This window comes from Hemiscyllium ocellatum, chromosome 8 (genome assembly GCF_020745735.1).
Source record: "Hemiscyllium ocellatum isolate sHemOce1 chromosome 8, sHemOce1.pat.X.cur, whole genome shotgun sequence".
NCBI classification, from domain to species: Eukaryota; Metazoa; Chordata; class Chondrichthyes; order Orectolobiformes; family Hemiscylliidae; genus Hemiscyllium; species Hemiscyllium ocellatum.
The window spans coordinates 58,184,942-58,198,011 of record NC_083408.1 but is presented as its reverse complement, the minus strand read 5'-3'; the positions used below and the strand labels follow the sequence as shown (position 1 = coordinate 58,198,011).

At 40.8% G+C, this 13,070-nt stretch overlaps 1 protein-coding gene across 10 annotated transcripts in view; it reads right to left on the bottom strand.

The window, feature by feature from the left end:
* nkx2.1 (NK2 homeobox 1) overlaps positions 1 to 13,070 on the bottom strand; it is a 224,894-nt gene that overhangs the window by 202,455 nt on the left and 9,369 nt on the right. For 6 of the 10 annotated variants that reach the window (XR_009644982.1, XR_009644984.1, XR_009644983.1 and 3 more), the window contains exons 2-3: positions 11,633 to 11,714; positions 6,115 to 6,313 (exon numbers count right to left, since the gene is read on the bottom strand). The exons of 1 other annotated variant lie outside the window; for it this stretch is intronic. The gene's annotated coding sequence lies outside the window, so the exon portion shown is untranslated. Of the gene's footprint in view, positions 1 to 6,114; positions 6,314 to 10,445; positions 10,780 to 11,632; positions 11,715 to 13,070 lie in introns of those variants that run through there. 3 more of the 10 variants (XR_009644981.1, XM_060829064.1, XM_060829067.1) reach the window with 3 other exon arrangements.

The following is a 13,070-nucleotide window of genomic DNA, read 5'->3' as shown; positions in this document are numbered from 1 at the left end:
TTGGTGATCTGTAAGAGGTAATCTCAAATGCATTGAAAAGACAGAATGAATGTGCAATGGCATTCTGAAGGGAGAAGGTGTAATTTGAAATGAGAAAATTAACAGAAAAATTGAGAAGTCAGCAAAGATCCTAAGTTCCTTAAGTCAATGTTAATTGCCCACGGTTGCAGTCGATAAAGAAGAAAAGTGGTCTTGTTCTTGATGTGTACATTCATTCATGAAAATGAAGAATATACTGAAGAATGTACTATTTTACTTTTCATTATTTAAAGCCACCAAAGGTTGTGTATTTTGTTGAGACATTTTATGTTATTGTGATGTGAAAACTAAACAAAGTGAGAATATTTTCATATGAAGTTTAATTAAAATATATATTTCTCGAGTGATGGGACAAAGTTTACAAGTTTTTACAATTTATTTAATATTATTTTAGACTAAACTGGATCTGATTACAAAAGAAAATACAAATGGAGGCTAATTGAAGATTATGTATGAAATATTTATCAACAAAATACTGAACAAAACCTTGGAAATTCACGTTAAATCCAATTGCAAAGTTTCACAATGACTTTTTCAAGTTGAATTATTTTTACAATATTTAAAGGAATAACAAGCTCTCATTTTTCCTACTCTTCACTGAAAACTTCCCCACAACTATTTTACGATGTTTGAGAAACTACATTATTAGCTTGTTTGAAACATTTATACTGTAATTGTCTTAGCACATTAAGTATGTAAATTTTACTGACAAATGTAAATACTAATGTGACACCACATTTTGTTTATTCTCGAAAGCATTCAATTGACAGTTGAATAATCTAAAATATGCAAAGAAAACGGATTATTTTACATTATGTCTAAAATGCCTCAGAGTTATATTTAATGAAACATATATTTCTTGGACTTATTAAATATCTGTCATATCTACAAATATGTTAAGCAGGAGGAGGAAAATAAGTTGATTAACTTCACAGAACAGATGTCACAATGATGCAAATTAAATTCATTGTGGAGTAAAGTTTGTTTAAAACGACAACATTAAAGAGAGGAAGAGAGGTTTGGGAATACCCACCAAACAGCATTCTCTCTCTCTCTCTCTCTCTCTCAATCAATAATGTGAAGGTGGCAGCGTTGAACTGGGCGGACAAAGTTAAAAATCACACAACTCCAGGTTATAATCCAACAGGTTTATTTGGAAGCACTAGCTTTCAGAGTGCTGCTCCTTCATGAGGTAGCTTTGGAAGAGGATCATAAGACACAGAATTTATAGCCAAATATTACAGCGTCATGTAACTGAAAGGATTTCCAAAGTAGGAATGTATAAAACATTACATGGATTGACTGCCTGCATTGACACTGACTGTGATTGTTGTGTAGTGTCCATTTATCCATTCAACAACAGATGAATAGACACTGTGCAACAACAGCCAGACAGGGGTGATCCCTCCCAGTTGGGGAACACTTCAGCAGTCAGGGACATTTGGCCTCAGATCTTCAGGTGACCATCGTCCAAGGCAGACTTCAGGATACACAACAAGTAGAGTGGCTGAGCAGAGACTGATAGTCAAGTTTGGAACCCATGAGGAAGGCCTCAACCAGGATCTTGGGTTCATGTCACACTACAGGTGACCCCACTGCACTACACTCTCTCTCTCTCTCTCTCTCTCTCTCTCTCTCTCTCTCACACACACACACACACACACACACACACACATAAACACACACTCTTACATACATACTCATGCAGACCCTTTTTCATAAACATTCTCTCTCTCATACGCACACACACATACACCCCCACACTCGTACCCACACACATGTACCTCTCACAGATGTATACTCCATCACACTCACGCGCACACTTCACTAAGAATACACTCACACAAACACACACTCTCTCCCGTGCACTCACACTCACTTGCATACACTCAAACTTTCTCTCTCATAGGAGCACACACACATATAAGTCCATGGGGGTGAATTTGCATTTGCAGAATTATATTTGCAGATGCATTCTACTTTGCTCACAAAGCTCACAATCTGCAGGCAGTCAATGCAGGCATAAAATCCATGTAATATTTTATAATTTCCTACTTTGTAAACAGAACCTGTCTGACTCAAGATTGGGATACAGACAGACTCTAACCTCACACCTTTAATGCGTTGTCTGAGCTGAGATATCACCTTTTTTTAAATAAAACCTTAAGTTATCTCGAGAATGTGACTTAAAATAAGTTCTGGGATTTACATATTAATGTACAGAAACCTGCAACCAATTCTAAAAGATGAAAGACTAATCAACAATCTAGGTTTGTTCAATATATCATTTCAGTTGCATGACGCTGCAAACTTTACTATAAATTCTGTGTCTTATGATCCTCTTCCAAAGCTACCTGATGAAGGAACAGTGTTCTGGAAGCTAGTGCTTCCAAATAAACCTGGTGTTGTGTGATTTTTAACTCTCTCAGTCTAGGGGAGGTAACTGATGCTCCGCCAGTTTCTGCGCCTCCAGTTGTAACCCAGCACCAGAACCCAGGGAGAGGGGGGAGGAGAGGGATCAGGCATGGGGAGGGGAAAAGACCGGGAGAGATGAAAGGAAGAGAGGGAGAAATCAGAGGAGAGAGGAGGAGCAGAGGGAACAAGAGAGGGGAATGAATAAGAAGGGAGGAGACTGGGATAAAAGGAGGGGGAAGGAAAAAGGGTGAGGAAGGCAGAAGCTGAGGGAGTGAGAATTGTGGGATGTTGAAAGAATTTGGGGGAGTTATTTGTGAAGGGAGGGGTAAAGTTGGGAAGTGGAAGGTGTGGAATCATGCAGGTGTAATGAAGAAATTGGAGAAAGGTAAGGGAAAAGAGGGAGCCTGAGGGAGTAGAAAGAGGGAGAGATAATGTGGAGTGGGATATGAGGCAGTGGAGTAGGAGAGGAGGGAGTAATGTGGGATAGGAGACTGTGGAGTGGGATAGGTGGTGAGAGAGAGGGAAGAAAGTGAGGAGAGAACAAAGACAGCCACAGGAGAGAGTGGGGGAGAAAGAGTGAGGGAGTGGAGTGGCTGAGAAAACAAGAGGGAATGGATGTGGGTGAGAAGAGAAGGGATAAGGGCTGTGAGTGAGAAGAGGAGTGATTCGGGGACTGGCTGAGAGGCAAATGAATGGAAGAGTGGGTTGGAGGAGGAGAAGAAGGGAAATGGTTGGGAGGGGGAAGGGGAATGGGTGGGAAGGAGACAAAAAATAAGTAGGTTGGAATGTTGGAGGTGGAGAGTAGGTGAGATTGGGAGATATGGAAACAGGGAGGTAAAGGTGAGTGAGGAGAGCAGGAGGTTAGGGAATGAGAGTGGGTTGGAGTAGGGGGAACAAAAGCAATGGGGAATGGTGTGGAATGGGAAGAGGGTAAAGGAAATGGGACTTGGCATGGAGGGTGTGGGGGAGTTGCTGGGAGAAGGAGCAGAGTGCAGTACGGGCAGGGGAAATAGGAGTGGGTTACAGTGGAGTGGAGTAGGAAGGGGAATGGCAGTAGGTGCGAGGTAGAAAAAAGGAAAATGGAGTGAGAGAGGATGAGAGTGAAGGAGAGTGGGTGGGAGGCAGAGGGGAAAGGATAATGGTAAGCTAAATATGGGAACTGTTTGGGGACAGTGGGAGTGTGACAACCTGGGGGAGAGAGGGGTCAGAATGGAAAGGGAGGATTTGGGGAAGGACAAGATAGGGAGAGAGGAAATGGTTGAGAACACAGAAATCGTGGAAAATCCAGTGGGAGCACGGGAGATATGGGCAAAGCAAGTGACCCGCTATGTATGTGAGGCAGCCTTTTATTGCAGTAGTAACATATAGGTGCGTAGTGATACAATCTGCTTCATTAAACATACAGGAAAAGGAAAGGAAACACTTTCTCCATTAACTAACCTTTGTGGTGAATAACTAGTATTGCCAGTATAACTACATTACTACTTTAAACTCCAATTAATCATTAAATGCTATAAAATCTTCAATTTTCATTAGTGTTGCATTACCATATTTAAAAGTGTAAACCAGGTCATCAGATTAGATGAGGCCATTCGGCCGAAAGGATCTCTTTCTGAGTACATTAGGGGTTGCAGTTTGATTCCTGATTTTGGATGCAGATCAAAGTGAAAGTGTGAATATCACTCAGAACTAAGCCGAGAGGCCATGAAACTGGACCACCTCCAGTACAATATTTTGTGTCCAGGTAGCCTATTGGACCTATCTGATTATTATATTGGTGTCAGTGGGAGATTGCTGTTGAAAATTGCTACTTCTGCTACATTAAAACGGTGGCTACACTTCAGAAGCGTGTCATCAGCTGCAAACGCTTTGGGGCATCACATGGTTGTGGAGAGTGTATAAATGCAAATTGTTTTCTTCAGGAACTACACAAAAGTAGTTTTATTTATGAGAAATGAGTGTGCTCTCATAATATTAAAAGAATAATCATTTGAATACGGTATGTGTCAGGAACTGTTGTCAGTGTATTTTCAATATTGATGTAGTTGTTAATATATTTTAAGTCAGCTTACCAGAAAGTTGCAAAGTTAACAAAGTCCAGTATTTATGGTTGCAGATATGGAGCCAGTTCCACAAAGGAAAATGATAAATTCACCGCAAGCATAGATTAAAAAATGGCAATGCAATTTACGAGGCTAAACAATGCACCAGCTGAGAACTTTTAAAACATGCCTTGACACTGTGCTGAAAATGTGTTGCTGGAAAAGCGCAGCAGGTCAGGCAGCATCCAAGGAGCAGGAGAATCGACGTTTCGGGCATGAGCCCTTTTTCAGGAATGAGGAAAATGTGCCAAGCAGGCTAAGATAAAAGGTAGGGAACGTTCCGCAAGTAGGCGGCCTGCCTCCCCAATATAGAGAAGGCCACATCGGGTGCAGCGGATGCAGTAAATTACTATACTGGGGAGACAGGCTGCCTACTTGCGGAACGTTTCAGAGAACACCTCTGGGACACCTGGACCAACCAACCCAACCACCCCGTGGCTCAACACTTCAACTCCCCCTCCCACTCCACCAAGGACATGCAGGTCCTTGGACTCCTCCATCACCAGACCATAGCAACACGACGGCTGTTCCGCCTAGGAACCCTCCAACCACAAGGGATGAACTCAGATTTCTCCAGTTTCCTCATTTCCCCTCCCCCCACCTTGTCTCAGTCCCAACCCTTGAACTCAGCACCACCTTCCTAACCTGCAATCTTCTTCCTGATCTCTCTGCCCCCACCCCCACTCTGACCTATCATCCTCACCTTAACCTTCTTCCACCTATCGCATTTCCAACGCCCCTCCCCCAAGTCCCTCCTCCCTACCTTTTATCTTAGCCTGCTGGACACATTTTCCTCATTCCTGAAGAAGGGCTCATGCCCAAAACTCCTTAGATGCTGCCTGACCTGCTGCGCTTTTCCAGCAACACATTTTCAGTTCTGATCTCCAGCATCTGTAGTCCTCACTTTCTCCTTGACACTGTGCTGTACATTTTAGCTGAAACCAAAGCCTAAAGAGGTAGCTTCTGATCTCCTCCTTTTCCTACACTAGAGACTACCTCCTGACTCAAATGAAATGTGTCCGAACTGCATTGCATTATTGTGAAAGTATTTATGTAATGGCATTTAATATCAATTGTTAAATATTGCTAGCATAAATGTCATCTTTTAAATTGAAGAAAGTATTTCACCATGTTTGATCACACAGTGGCCAGAATTCCAGTGGGTTTGCACATCAGAATAGTCCAATCCATTGAAACAAAAACTATAGAAAATGCATGAAGAGATAGAGTCTAATAAACTTAAACACTCATTAATAATAATAATCAATAATAATAATAATGAAAACCATATCACAATACAGTGCACATAAAATGGTATATACTTTAGCAGGATTCCTAGCAGGGCTCCATTCTTGCTTAAGGCCTTTGGGCAAAGTTCCAATGTGCCAGCCCTGTTTTTCAATATCCTCCAACTAATTGAATTTTCTTTTTAATTTTTGAATGTTTGACATTTTCAACTTATGTAATACTTGTTTCTGAGTCAACCAGTTTTTGTACTTTTAAACATTTTTTGCAACAACTTGTGTCCATATTGGTTTCCCTGCTTGTGTGTAGTTACCAATTCTGATTTCTGTCCAGGGGCTTGGATGTGGTGTTTGGGGCAATCAATATCCTTACTGTCTGAGGAGTGGGTAACGGACAGTCCTGCAGACCCAGTGAAACCAGTCAGGCAGGTAGCAGGACATCAGTTCGGGGCCTGGTCAGTCATCTGTCCGCCGTGTGTTTCCAAGTCAAGAAGGGGTTAGCAGGGGCAAGTGCTGTGGGAGGAACGTTGGAGAAGTCAGTTGTAGAGAATGCAGGCAGCATACTGGAATACAAACAGGATAATAATTGTGAAGGGCAACTCAACATTTAAAGGTGGGAATTTATACCAGATGAAGAAAGCATGGAGTACTATGAGAGGGGGAATCAATGTCAGTCACCACCACGCTGGCTTCAATGAAGGTGAAGTACATTTTGATGTTTGGCAAAACTAAGCCACAGGCCTGGAGCTAGGTGGAGAGATGAAGAGTTAAATAAAAGAGTTGGATGGGAATTTATGGACCACAAACCTGATGGCGCTAACAGGATGGCAAGACAGAAAGGAACATGATGCCTTGCAGGTCATCTAGATTTATAGCTTTATCCTGCAACTCATTCCAAGCAGTGTTATCTGTTTTGCCTTCCAATCTCATTCAATTTGCATGTGTGCAATTGAAATAAAAACTGGATGCCACCATGCAGGTAAATGCTGTACTTGCAAGTGAGGCCCTTTACAGGTAATAGCATTAAACAGACATACAAGCTCATGAAATAGGACAAGAAGTAGATCATTCCCCCAGCTCAGACCTTTGTAGATCTCACATTGTCACATCCTACTATGGGTCCTCTTCTGCATGGCCTAAGCAGGTGCCTGGTCTCCAGCTTTTGTAAGTGTGACAGCAACCTAAGGCATTTTTCTCTTGCCAGTGATGGAGAAGCAGCAATGATGTGCTTACCAGAATGTGCTCCCACCTCTAATCTAGGAAAATTACCCACTAAAGTGTCAGTATGTGAGCTGATGGAGATGCTTCCACTCAGGGATTTGTGACTTCTCCCTCAGAGATGGAAGAAATGATTGGCTTGGGGGTCTTCACCCTTCAGAGCAGAGACTATGCAGATGCCACTGTTGCTTGCAGAAGACAAGAGAGGGGAGAAATAGTGAAGTGGGCATGTTAAGGATACATTCCAAGTGGTGGTAATGTTGTAGTATGGAGTCAAATGTAAGGCTGTCCACCACACATCAGCTCATTCAGCTAATTATGGGCCATTTTCTCCTGTACTGAGGCAAAGGGAGAGATTGATTGAGATGAAAGTGGCTGGCACAGTGGTTAGTGCTGATGCATGTAAATAAAGCTAGTGAGGTGTCCTGGGTGTGTAAGAAGTGCAAAGGGCTGGAGGGTTAGTAAAGGTGGAGGATGAAGTAAATAAGAATGGGTGAGGAAAGATGCTGCATGTAATAGTGAAAATAGTAGACCATAAGCTTTGGTGGGAAGTGTGTGAAATAGCAGAGCTTCAGTGAGTGGAGACAAAGTGACACTTAGTTTTGCACTGTTTTTGCATTCCTCTGGACCATGGAGACCACATTGGTCTGGTTGGGTTCCTAGGAACTGGCTGACAGGGTCTGGTGCCATAGTCTCCTCTAGTAGGTGTAAGGGAAGGAGACAGCCCTCCTATCCGACCCATCGTCCTACAGGACCTACTAGTTGCTATTAGCATATTAGGGTGCCAACATGTCTCTGTTAGTCATCTCCAGGGCAATTCTTCCCACAATACAACTGTGAAAGGTTACTCCTGGTTCACAGCCATTGTCAATTTGCACAGCTGGGATTTAAACATGGCTCTGGCAATGAGGAACCCAGTACGTCCTGGCAGAAGTGAACATTTCCATCACTAGTGAGCAGACAATGATGAAAAAGTGTAGAATATGATCCATGAGGTAAGCAGTGTAAAATTGTGTGTGAAAACTTGCTGATGCTCTTGGAGAGGAACTCTCAATGAAACTCCCTGAAACTGATACAGCTGATTTCTGGACAAGTTCTGCCAAGAATCTTTAATCTTCAGATGTTACACACATAATCTGGCAATAACACAGACTGCAGAACTGACTGACCACTGCTTCATAGAAGTGTTCCCTTTAAGTTCAATTCTTAAATTACACCTATTCCCATTTATTTCAGATAGATAGTAAAGTTATTGTGTCATTTCTTGAAAGGATGGCATCAAATCTTCCTCAATTTCTCATCAACAATCATCCCTCAAACAACATGTTGGACAGTAGGATGGCTCAGTGGTTAGCACTACTGCCTCACAGCAGGAAGGATCCAGGTTCGATTCCAGCCTTGGCAACTGCCTGTGTGGAGTTTACATATTTTGTGTGGCATGGTGGCACAGTGGTTAGCACTGCTGCCTCACAGCGCTAGAGATCCAGGTTCAATTCCCACCTCAGGCGACTGACTGTGTGGAGTTTGCACACTCTCCTCATGTCTGCGTGAGTTTCCTCCGGGTGCTCTGGTTTCCTCCCACAGTCCAAAGATGTGCAGGTCAGGTGAATTGCCCGTAGTGTTAGGTGAAGGGGTAATTGTAGGGGTATGGGTGGGTTGCGCTTTGGCGGGTCGGTGTGGACTTGTTGGGCCGAAGGGCCTGTTTCCACACAGTAGGTAATCTAATCTAAACATCATCAATGATAGATTAATCAGCGACTATTCTTGCTCCCAATTGTGGGATTTTGTTGTTTGTGCAGCAGATTGTCCCAGATTTTCCAGAACCATCCCTTAATTTTGAAATCATCCCCACTTCCCAGATCAGGATTTTTTTTGTAATGTGTTCTGTCTCAGATCTGTTTTTCTGCACATGCCTTGTGTTCAGGGCTGGCCCACATGCTTCCAGAATGGATCCAAACATCAGAAGCAGTTTGCACAAATTCCCTTCCTCCCCACCCTGCAACTCCGTGTGGTGACTTCAGGAGCAACCCCCCACCTGTTTTAAGACCTGATCAGATAATCTCCCTAATCTTAAGAGTCTGTCAACAATCCCAAAAACCCCACTCCAGTTCCAAGACTTCACCAGCAAATACTCTCTATCCCATCTCCAGGCTCCACCAGCAATTCCATCACTCCACCTATCACCTCCTCCAGAAACCCTTCTCTGGCAGCTACTCCCACGAATGTCATGACCCTGCCAGGGACCCTCTTTCCATTTCCCACTAGTCTCACAACCCTGTCAGGAGCCACACCCTACTCCCACCATCTCATTCTACGCCAGCACCTCAGACAGTGTCCTCTGTTGTTTTCCCACTGGTCAACCTACTCAGCATGTGCAAAATGTTTGCCAGGTTTTCCTAGAAACAAAAAAAATGCCTATATCGGAACACTAAATTATTTGTTTTGACAATTTTTAAAAAAAGGTTGCCGCAGGGCTACCACACCATAGGGCTGCCCCCTCATTAGGGAGCGGTTACTGCTGGTCTTCTAACCTAAGGATCACCAGATCTCAGATGAGGGGCAAAGTTGTGAAGCAAAGTTCTTCATGATAACCTCAGCTGAACCCATGCTATTAGGATCTCCCCGCTTCAACTGAGCTAACCAAACTGCCTGACATATATGGACCACCTAAAACGTGGTTTATAGCAATGCAAATCAAAAAGATTGAGATCAGAATCTAGCTCTTAATATGTTCCAGAATGCAATGCTAAATCTCACTTTCTAAGCCCATATCACATCCTTGCCGAGCATCAAATTCAATTCAGGTTAAGCTAAGTTTACAAATGCTCAATACGCCTGTTAAACCATTTGACTTAACTATAACCTTCAGTCAATCCTTTTAATAAAATTACTTGAGTAGAGATGCACTTTCAGTTATTTCCAGTGCAGCAAAAACAGCCAGCGACGGCACCTTCAGTGTTGTTCAGGTGTAGTTGCTGTAGATGCTCTTTTTATAGTGCAAAACGGAGAACGGCTGCATGATATAATGAGCCATACATCGAAACGTTTGGCAGACTGTTTTTGCAATATATTGAAACAAAATCCAGGCAGAAAATCGTGTTCAATTATAATCAGTCGCAATCTAAACAAATAATTTACCTAAAATACTCTTAAAAAATAAACATTGAATAATTTCCAAACAACAGGAACGTACACGACGATTTACAATTAACATAATACTGTCAAGACGTGGATTTTTAAAAGAAATATTTACGTTCGACGAAACGAACATATGGAAGGACTTAAAATGTGTTTGAAATGCTTTGCAGTGAGCGATAGATGTCTACGTTGGTTTTACTGCCGATTTCAAATCAAAAACACCAGGCACAACATCACGAATTCATCAGCTTTTAAAAATATTCTTTCATTTTTTATCAATACCTGGAGTTCTAAAATAAGTACAATGTGGACAGAACTCCTTGCATACAGATATAGGTATTACGTTTGTTTTTTTTAAAATGTCATGTTAAACACATTTAAATGGGAGTGTATCATTTAACGCATTTTCTAAACAGAAGTCGGTTGCGCCAATGCATCCAAGTGAGAGATAGTCACTGAGAAACTTCACATTTAAACGTGGACCTGTACTTCAAACTTCTTCAGAAGTCAATATCTTTGAGTCAAAAATCAATATCAGAATCGCCTTTGCATGAACTTCAAATACATCCTGCAGAAAATTGTATTGCCATCTTCCAATGATTTGTTCGCATTTGTGTTAGGTTCTGAATAAATTCAAAAGTAGTACCAATTACCGTTAGCAACTCGAATTCTGTTCAAATCCATACTTAGGCTGTAATAAGTAACTGCTGAGACCAACTTCCACAAAGTAACCATCGTCATCGTGTTTTACCTGATACATTTCGAATGGATTGTATCTCATTAACAGTTAATCTTGTTAACTTGTAAAGGTAAATTGAAAGAATTTGCCCATGTATTTTAAATGTTGTTAATCTGACATTACTTTAAGAAGTTATTTTTAAAACAATGCCCGTTGATCAAACTATTGAGCAACGTCATATACAGTGGGAGTTGCTGCAATGAATGCAATTTATTTCTAAAGGTTTCAAAATAGAACCGTAGCCTCACCATGTGGTCTCCACATTATAAATTCACATACTCATGACTGGAGAACATGCCAGTTGACAGTTCTTATTGAATGTAACTTCGACGTTCTCATTATTATCGAAGAGAATTTTTGAACAAATTTATATTGAGTCAATAAACGAGTCGAGTTCTCGCCCACAAAGTGTAATTATCAATGACAGCCGATTATGAAATGAAATTCACGGCTTTACAGTTTTTTTTTGTATTATGTACTGCAACATTAAATATTTTCAAGAGTAAGTTTCAATCATGGGTGCAAATTATTCCTTGTACTGGAGCAATATTCATACAATTTCTATCTTTGGAACAATTAGCAACACTGCTGTCATACTGTGATGTTATAAATTGACAAGTACCATACTGAATGTTGTATATCATTGACTAGGTTGCGAGATCATTTTAGTCAAAGGACGTCAAAACTTATTACGATGTCCACTGATAACCTGAATTCGTTGTTTCTTTTCCCCTTACCTGCCAGCTGTAATCAGGAGGTGGCGCCAGAGCCCAACAGGGTTTCTTTCAACTGAAACTTCGGGTTGGAAACAAGCCAACTCTGTGGTTTTAGAAGAAAATTGACGGTAGAGACGATTTTCAATTAAAGAATGGTACAGTTTATATTCAATAAAAATGCAGCAGACCAAAAACCCGAAAATGACACGCATTAATGTTAGCAGCAGTTTGCCAAAAATTGTGTTTTAGCAACAATCAGGAAAATAATTGTAATGACATATTAATTTTGGAAATGATTTAAAATACAGTTTATATTTGCAAGTATTATAAAACATTCACTGTTTATACAATATAATCTTAAGACTACATGTTGTTATGCAATGGCAGGTGTGGTGCTTGGTTTGCCGAACAGCTGAATGTTGAGATGTTCTGAAAAGGCTGCTCGTTCTCGCCAAGTCTGTCACACCTATAATTCACCCCATAGTTAGTTTCACGCATCCAGATAAAAACATGAATAATCAGACTCGAAAAAATAGCAATGCAAATATCCAGAGGTGGTGTATTAAATGTAGTCCTTTGGTATCGGTGTATCATTCACCAAATTCTACCTTGTACCTCCGAATATTTTACGAAATTACAATTTATTTGGGAAACTATTTAAACGGCGCACTTAGTTGAGGTGGGATAATCTCTGTTGAGAACTGTTATTCCAGAAACAGACTGTTATGTAATACACGAATAATTTTCAATAAATCGGTTTGGCTGTTGACTGGTTATTTATTTAGTGACCTTGAGCTATTTTGTACGGTGTCATCTTGATTCAGGAGCTCGAAAGGATTATCTCCACAATTGAACACATGCTTACAACGAATTGGCTCTGAGTTCCCTATTAGGAAGGACAATTGTGGAATTGCTTACAATAACACGTTGCTTCATCTTGCATATCCTAACTTTGTAACCCCATTAATTCGCAGCACGAAGTTGTTCCTATATAAGTTTAAACGTCCAAAATATACAAGTGGATGACAGCTATTTCGAACGCTTGATAGAAATTTTTCGTTTTGGTGTCCCTTTCAAGAATGTAACAAAACAGAGCATTTGTTCTAAATTACGACTTGTCTTTCGTTTCAGTATCACGAAATGTAATTTATTCCTTATGAACTATCATTCCACAAACTTTCAGCTGCATAAACATTCCGGTATTTGTATACAGTATTGGAATTAATATGCTTTTGTTCTTGTTTTATATCTTCATGAATCCTTTTTCTAGAATATAATCTCCATGTGTATTTACATAATTCCTGTTTACACATTGTTCTATATCATTAATATTCAGCCAAAATTATGTACATATGTTAAACATTCTAGATATATTCGTTCTATGCACGATCTTTTTCTTTTATACTATGAAACAGTTTTCAATATTGCAAATATATTTGTTATTTTTGGAAGGACTCTG